Source organism: Vidua chalybeata, chromosome 2 (assembly GCF_026979565.1).
Source record: "Vidua chalybeata isolate OUT-0048 chromosome 2, bVidCha1 merged haplotype, whole genome shotgun sequence".
NCBI lineage: Eukaryota > Metazoa > Chordata > Aves > Passeriformes > Viduidae > Vidua > Vidua chalybeata.
In genome coordinates this window covers 115,604,145-115,612,722 of record NC_071531.1, presented here as the reverse complement: position 1 = coordinate 115,612,722, position 8,578 = coordinate 115,604,145, and the positions used below count along the sequence as shown (strand labels likewise).

Below are 8,578 nucleotides of genomic sequence, written 5' to 3'. Positions count from 1 at the left end.
TCTGCAGCGGGGCAAGGAGCGCAGAGCTCGGGGCACGTCCTGCCAGCGCTGAGCTGGAGGTCACAAGGACATGTGGCAGGCTCTGAAAGGCTGTGCCAGCCCCGTGCAAGCAGGCATGGCACAGTGCAGCTCACTGTGACATGGACAGATTGATGTGGGACAGACATACATGCTCTATGTACACACAGGCATGTTGTGAGGAAATGAAAATATGTCCTGTCAGCTTCTCGCACAAAGACGTGTTAATTCACACGCCTGGCGCTTCAAGCAGAGCCAGGGCGATAACTGAACGGCCCACCCCAAACAAAGGATGTCTAGCAGCTCTTAAAAAAAAATCACAGGAGTGGTCAAAGCCCCTCATGTCTTTTCATTTCCACACACACATTTGCAATTTCCACCCGACCGAGTGCTTTTGACTGCTTGATTTCAGTGCTTTGAGACAGCACGCATATGGAATTATTCAGGAGGCTGCTGTGTGTAACACTAGGCTGGAATAATTGTTCCATTTAGCTTTATTCCCTATGCTTACAAAATCTTAGAGGGACTTAAAACAATCCTAACACTGGTACGGGCACGTTGGTATGCTTGGTTTGTGCATCTGAATGACAGAGAAAAAATGAATGTAATGCTATACCAAAGGCACATTCTATCCACAGAAGTCAGGAGAATCCAGACTTAAGACTCTTGCAGCATTGTTCATATTCTAAAGGTATAGGTCTCCTTAGGATCCACATTTGATATCCTCATTTGGATTCAGCAGCACTTTGCTTGCAGAGTTAAGGACTTGCTGTAAATACCAAGGGCTACATCCTGCCCAGTGTGTCTGTCAAAGAGTTAAGGGAAAAAAAAAAAAAAAAAAAAAAGAGTGGTGATTTAATAGACAGTGATGCAAAACTCAGCTTATTTATAGAAGAACAGGAAGAGGAAAATACACACAGACCATCTCTCTTGTGGCGAGTCAGGATTAGGTCCTGCACAGTTACAGCTGAACCCAGAGGAAGGAAAAGGGTGTTTGCTCTTGCTGTAGATTTTGTGTGGTGAATGAAGATGATGTCAGGCTGTTTGTTTGGCGTGTGTGTGGAGGGAAGACAGATCTCTCATACCCTGCTTGGAATTGTTTGAGTTCCCCAATTTGTTTGCTCTTTCTTTGGGGCACAGGGATATGTGTCTGAGCCCCAGCCTTCGTTGTGGAGGCAGAAAAACTGTAACTAGTTGGACACCTCAAAAAATAGTGCCCTGAATTTGTCAGAAAGACAAGGAGAGGAGAGGAGAGGAGAGGAGAGGAGAGGAGAGGAGAGGAGAGGAGAGGAGAGGAGAGGAGAGGAGAGGAGAGGAGAGGAGAGGAGAGGAGAGGAGAGGAGAGGAGAGGAGAGGAGAGGAGAGGAGAGGAGAGGAGAGGAGAGGAGAGGAGAGGAGAGGAGAGGAGAGGAGAGGAGAGGAGAGGAGAGGAGAGGAGAGGAGAGGAGAGGAGAGGAGAGGAGAGGAGAGGAGAGGAGAGGAGAGGAGAGGAGAGGAGAGGAGAGGAGAGGAGAGGAGAGGAGAGGAGAGGAGAGGAGAGGAGAGGAGAGGAGAGGAGAGGAGAGGAGAGGAGAGGAGAGGAGAGGAGAGGAGAGGAGAGGAGGCTGTCCATGACAAATCCACTGGCATTTTCAGCACCCAGCACTGACTGTCACTGCTGCATTTGTCTGGGAAAGGCCTGCCCCCCATCCCACCTCTAAAAACAGCCCAAGCCAAAAGGCTGGGGTATTTTCAGTTGGACAATAAAGAAGGAATGTCTGTGAAGTCTCTTAGGAGATGTAAATTGTTGCAGCTCCTCCAGCAGCCATGCCAAGGGAGGATGTGCCAAAATGTTGGGGTTTTAACTGTCCATCACCACTGGTGTTCTGGATTCTTTTGCTCACCCAGAAGTCACCCGGTCGTTCTGAGGGGTGACACATGCCTGTGGTGGAAAGGAATTCATAAAGGGCCAAGGAAGGTCCCTTTTGCCACCAGTCCATGGGCCCCTCGTGCCAGTTCAGCTGCATCTGTGTTGGGAACCAGAGGAAAACCATTATTTGGTGCAAAGTGCATTCCTCATCAAAACCTCATTACCAGAACAGAAGCCAAGCACTCCACAGCCTCCTCACAGCTGGTGGGCTCTCCCACTGCCATCTGATGAAGTACAGGAAAAGGAATTATCCCTTTTTTTTCCCCTGCTTCTATTTCGAAAGGATTTGATTAACATTTAAATAGCGAGTTTAGCAATTGCCCTGTGCTGTGCATCATGCACATCTGCAACCACCTCCTATGCAACTCTGTGGACTGTTCAACCTTTTGCCTTTCTTTTTATGGACCTCTTGGTAGCTTCCTTACCTCATTAGGCTTTTGAATCCTGAAATAAAAACTTGATGCCTGACTTCTCTGTCCCGCGTTTGTTTTTAAAGCTCCTTTTGAGGACATTAAATCAAGATCAGGGCCAATAACATTCTGGTTTAGGAGCACACAGTGACTATTTAAGGTGTTTGGGACCTCCACATGATCATTTATCACAACATTATCCCAGTTCAAATGTTTAATTATGGCATATTTTCAAACCCCATTCCAGGAGCTCTATAAATACCTCAGCAACACTGAAAGACCAATTTAGCTGCCAACACCTAAAACTATCTTTTTTTCACGCAGCCTGGCCTGTGCTTTCTCTGCTGCTGAAGGAGATTCTGTTTACATCTGTGTCCTGGGGGCCCATAAATGTTGTGTCCTTTCTCTGGCTGCTGTTTGCTGGCTGCCAGGGGCTGAATATTTTGTTTTGCAGACGTGGCTGTGTGGTTTTGCTCTTCCAAGGGGGAAAACAGAGGTCCTCCAAGGCAGATGAAGGTGACAATCGAAGGCTTCCCGCATCCAAGCCATGATCTCCACATATGCTTGGTCTTACTTGTTTTCACTGCTCAGAGCGTGGGAAAACAACTCAAAAATAGACATTTAACACATTGGCTAAGTGATATTCAGAAGATTCTGTGCTAGACGGGGGCAGAGCCACGTATATGTATTACAAAATAGTAAATTCATTGAAAAATGTGGCCTTAGTCTTTCTGGAATCATCAGTGTCTTGAGAACTGTCTGTGCTGGTACATTTATTTGGGGAAAATCCATTTATTGCAGAAAAAGATTCCTAAAATTGCCTGAAGGTTAGGAGATGGGAGGCAATTCTGCTCAAGCAAAAAAAAAAAAAAAGAGAACTAAATTTACCCACATCCCAAAGAGTCCTTGCAACCCTGAAATGGGGGACATTTCTTATTGTAGATGTTAATGCCCTAGTTTTCCTTTTTGTTTGTTTTTCCTTTCACAAGGCCAGAAATCAGAATTTTGCTCAAGCTTGTGAAGAAAATAATACCTTTTTGAGTGGATTGATTTTTTTTTCCCCTCATGGAAGAAATGAATTTGAAATCTTTGATAACTTCGTTCACTTCAGAGGGATTTTGGGCTGATTTGCTTTGTTTGGCCGATGTACTGAAAGATCCCTTTTATTTTCTCAGCCCTAAGCAGCATCCAGTCAGCTCTTCTGAAATGCTCTTTATCTAATCTTGTTATTTGTGATAAAATCCCAGAATGGTTTGGGTTGGGAGGGACCTTAAAGTCCATCCAGTGCCACCCCCTGCCATGGACAGGGACACTTCCACTGTCCCAGGCTGCTCCAAGCCCCATCCAGCCTGACCTTGGACACTTCAGGGATCCAGGGGCAGCCACAGCTGCTCTGGGCACCCTGTGCCAGTGCCTGCCCACCCTCCCAGCCAGGAATTCCTGCCCAAAATCCCATCTAACCCTGCCCCCTGGCAATGGGAAGCCATTCCTCCTTGCCCTGTCACTATCATTTAAACTCTTTATGTTTAAATTTTTCCCAACCTGGAAATGAAACTCGAGATCATTTTAGTAAGGAGGTAACATAAAAGGGGATCTTTATTTCAAGGCCTTCAGGAGCAGTTATGGAAAGATGTCCACAAAAGGCCATCCCCACAAGGGTGAGTGCATTTTTACAGGTTTTAGGAAATTAGCATATTTGATAAAAAGCAATTAGGAGGACAAGTGGTGATGCAATTCGCCCCCAGGTCAAGCCTCTTCTCTGGAGCCCCACTTCAGCACTGGCTGTGCTTTGTCCATGAAATATATCTCCAAGAGTTGTTTTCATCCTTGACTCCCAGGAAGAACCAAGATAGCACAAGGGCCATGTATCCCCCAGGCCTTGGAACTCTGGAATTTGTTTTGTCTTTCTACCTAGGGAACAGCCATGGAAAAGTTTTTCTAGTCATTAATACAACAGGCTACAGAGCTACACTTGTATGTGTGAAGAATACAGAGAACATATAGAAGGAAAAAAGGCAAAACCCAAACAGCATCATTTTAAATGTTTTTTTTCAACCCCATGGTAAAAGTGAGCGGTGGGAGACTCATGGAAATCCATGGACTGGGAAGAACCCTGCAGTACCAAAGGGTGATACAGGGCATAGCTCAACTCAGCTGGAATCGGGTTTTGGCAAGAGTTCCAAAGTGCTGCAAAACCCATAGGCACGTGCCCAACCCCTACTGAAAAAAAAAAGGAAGAAAGAAAGAAAAAAAAAGAAAACTACATAAAAAAAATTTAAAAACATCCCTCCTACTTCTACGAAAATGTCAAGCTGCTCTGCTTAAAACTTTAGTTTTCTGCTTAAGGCTAAGGGGATGATACCAAAGCCTTACACCCACCTTGCACCAAAACACTTCAAGGTAAGTGTCGAAGCTCAGAGTGTGGGCACGTCCCACAGACATCACGTTGCTTTGTTTTGTGATTTTCAGGACTCTTTCACACACCTTTCTGAGAGTCCAAAGCCAACTTTCCTCCTGGCTGGGTGGCTTGGCAGGTGTGACACCTCCTCCGGGTCTGCTCCTGGTCTGTTCCTTCTTTCTAGGAACTCGCTGTGATTTTTCTGGTCTGCGTTTCCACCTGGCAGGTGGCACACCTCAGCCCACGGATCTTAGAAAACCAAGGAGATGTTTGTGTTGAACTGCAGAATAAAGAGAAAAAATAACCCTTGCTAGAGAGCCAAAACATGACTGTGTTGGAGTCAAGGATGACACCATCTCCTGGCCCTATTTCCACTGGCTCTGTTCCAGGACCACCCACTTTCAGTTCTTGGTCTACATGATTGGCCAGCACCCAGCAGAATTGCTTTAAACCTCTAGCCCCCTTTTTTCCCCCTCCAAACCTCCACCTGACAAATAGTTTTAAAATTCCCATCAATAACTCTGCAGTTAACCATAACAGTGAAGGCAGGTTCCCTTTTCCCCACGCATTTGGGGGACCTGGAAGGAGCCCAGCTCATAATTCAAGCAATTGTCCATTCTGGTGGTCCAGGGCAACCTGGAAATGAGGCTCCCAGTTTTGCTGCTACCCTGAAATTCCACCTAATAAGCAGCAATTTTCCAAAAGTCTCCACCTTGAGATGTGTGTTGCAAAACCTGTTTGGGGGATAAAATCCTAAAAGAGACTGCAGCAAAGGCAAAGGGATGGATTAGCATCTCATTAGCATATTGCGGTGACTTTGGCATGTACAGCTGCCTGATTGCAATTAAAAGTCATTTCTATTTCTGCTTAAGCACATTCAATGTATGATCAGATAGATACAATCAAGAGTCCAAAGCCTGTGGTGACTTTGAAACAGCTCTCAGTTATTTGGCTGCTCCAGTGCTCACAAAACTTGAGAGCTGTAAAGATACCTGATCACTGGAACTGCAAACACACACAAAATACACACAAAAATACCTAAAATACCACCAGAAGTCTTACTGCTGGTTTGGTGCTATTTAATATAGCTCTGCATTCAGAGCACGTATGACTTTGCAGGGTTAAACCTCCTGAAGCTGCTGACTGAGGAGGGCATTTCTCTTCCTCCTCCTGTTGGCTATTTGATGAAGGCTCTCCTTCAGCTTTGCAATATTTTAACCAAAACTGACCACTTCCTTGGAGTGTTCCTTGTGGGCAGGCAGAGCCCAACACAAAAAAGGGTCTTTCAAAAGTAATGATGAGCAATATTAACTCTTTTGGCATTAAGAGGTCTTCTAGTCTTAAAAAAAAAAGAACAAAACCAAATGTTTTCTGAGGCGCCTTTTGGAAAAACAGTGCCTTTCTACATAGCTGTCTAGAATTGGAACAGAAAAAAAAGTCCTGGTGCTTTTATTTTATCTGAAGTCAAGTTTCTGCAGAGAGAAGAACAATGTGCATTAGAGATAGATGGATGGATGGATGGATGGATGGATAGATAGATAGATAGATAGATAGACAGATAGATAAACAGCTGGCATATGGACCTTCAAGTGCAGGAAATGAATGCCAACTCAGAACCCTTTTCCTCTCCAATTTCCTCTGTTAATGCACATGAACTGGTTAGAGTGCACAATGAGGGGGAGGCTGCCTGTTTTCAATTAGGTCAGAGGAGAGGACCTGCCTCTTTCCTAAATGAATTGCAGATAAAGCTTCCCAGGAGTGGGCCTCCTTCTCCCAGGGCTGGCATAAATCAGGGAATGCAGCAGCTGCCTGCAGCTTTACCCCAGGGAAAGCAGGGTCCAGCCTGCCCACGGGGCTCATCCTGCCCTGGAAAGGCATCGTGGCGTGGCCAGGAGAGCTCTGTCCTCCTTTTCCCCACCGTTTTCCACCATTCCGTGTTTGTGATGATGAGCACATCTGGGTTTTGTTCCCTGCCTTCAGTCTGATAGGGGCTGGGGGAGGTGGTCTGTCTCTCAAAGTCCTTGTCGAGAAGTTGGAGGTGCTGGAGCCATCTGAAGGGGAAGCGTGAGTTATTTTTGTTGACAGCATTTCAACAAGTAACAGCTCTGGCTAATTGCACTGTAATTGATTTGGCATGTTACTGCAGACTTCCAGGGAATCTCCTTACTTTCTTGTCCGTTACAAAGGGCTCTCCAACTCCGGGCTGCTTTGCTTTAAAAACAGAAACACAGCAAATAAAATAGAGCAATTGAAGTAATTTGCTGAAGTCCCCCAGGCACTGCTGGAAAACCAGATACTTCCACAGGAGGAGCACTCAGGAGCTTTAGGAAAGCAGATGACCTGGGGGAACTGGGCACTCAGCATTAGCTGAGCCCTAGCAGTCACCAGAGAGATTTTTCTGTCCTTTTAATGTTCTTAAACCTTTGGTTCACAACGATTTCTTTTTCCTTGATGATGTTTAATAGGAGAGAAAAAACCTCTGCATTCGTATGGGAAACAAAACCCACCATTTCAAATCTACATTAAGGGGAATTAAAGTGCAGCCTCACCCCTTCTCTTCCCCCACACGCTTCAGAACTGGGGCCAACTGGTGCTTCAAACTAATGCTGGGAAAAAAGACTTCCTTCTATCCAAAATGCTCTAAAATTGTCCAGCCCTTGTTCTGCAGCATCTGGCATCGGTCACTCCTTGGAGTCAGGCTACAAAGGATGAACTGGAATCTAAAGGAATGGGATCAAAAGCTCTGCCTGTATGAGGACGTATGAACATTTTTTGCTATAAACCATGACCTTTCCAGTGCAGTAAAAGTCCCATCTGAGGGCCTCGAGGTGTTCAGCCCGAGCTGCAGGGACAGGAGCACTGTGAGAGCACCATGGTTCACCCAGTCACAAAACAGCCAAGTCACCTCACATACCTAAGGCCAGGATTATGCTTTCCTCTGATAATGAATGCATGTAAAAACAGGACATCCAAAAGCTGATTTGCAGCATCCCTCACAGAGAACTGCGATTTTACTGTGACACCATTACAAGTGATACAACGTGCTGATTTACCTTTTCCCTTAACTGGCACCATACTCCCATTTCGTCTGTGGGAAATCTGCGCCCTGAAATTTGTGGGAAGTGCAGAAGAAACTCAGCTCAGAGCCCTTTGGAGAGCATTTACTGCTGCAAGGTCACCACTTACGGAGTGTGATAAAAGTATGGATCACTCTCCATGGGCTGCTCCACCTTTCAGTACTGAGCAGCCAGTGTCAAACCTCACACAGACAGAGCCTCTGGAAATGATGGATGAAAGGGACAGAAGAGATGTTTGGGAGGTTTATGTGACTTTATGGCTACACAGGTGCTGAGCACCACTGCTGAGCCTCTCTGAAAAAGCATTCAAAGCGTGTTTGAAGGGCCTCAACGGCACACGGGCCTCGAGGATCCTCTGCACGGGGCTGGATTCCTGACCTCTCATTTTCCCCTGGGAGAAACAATGACTGGACATGGCCCTCCAAACCCCGTGGCATTGTGACTGCGGCGTGGTGCAGTTTGATGGATTCATCCACTGATAGTGATGGAAAAAGCTCCGTGCAAGGAAATGGGCTGGAAGCCAGGCCCACAGCCAGGCCCTGTCTGGAGCTGTTACTGTGCGGGTGGATTCTGTAACAACTGTATCATAAAACACTTTACAAAAGAGGCATGAACTCTGGAAAAGAGTGAGGCTTATATGTTCTGTTTAAACAGAGGAAGTTGCTCGGTGACTTGGCAGCCGAGCAGGACCCCCAGTTACGGGTAACCCAAGCCAACATCAGAGAAACTATAAAAGCAGATAGTTAAATTAACATCAAGGCTCACA

At 46.0% G+C, this 8,578-nt stretch overlaps 1 long non-coding RNA gene across 1 annotated transcript; it reads right to left on the bottom strand.

Moving 5' to 3' along the window:
• Nucleotides 1-3,966: 3,966 nt before the first annotated feature.
• Nucleotides 3,967-8,378, bottom strand: LOC128784388 (uncharacterized). The gene is made up of 3 exons (XR_008429465.1): nt 7,789-8,378; nt 4,822-5,015; nt 3,967-4,248 (listed from the first exon to the last, which is right to left on the bottom strand). It is a non-coding gene; the product is annotated as an uncharacterized LOC128784388 (long non-coding RNA).
• Nucleotides 8,379-8,578: the final 200 nt, after the last annotated feature.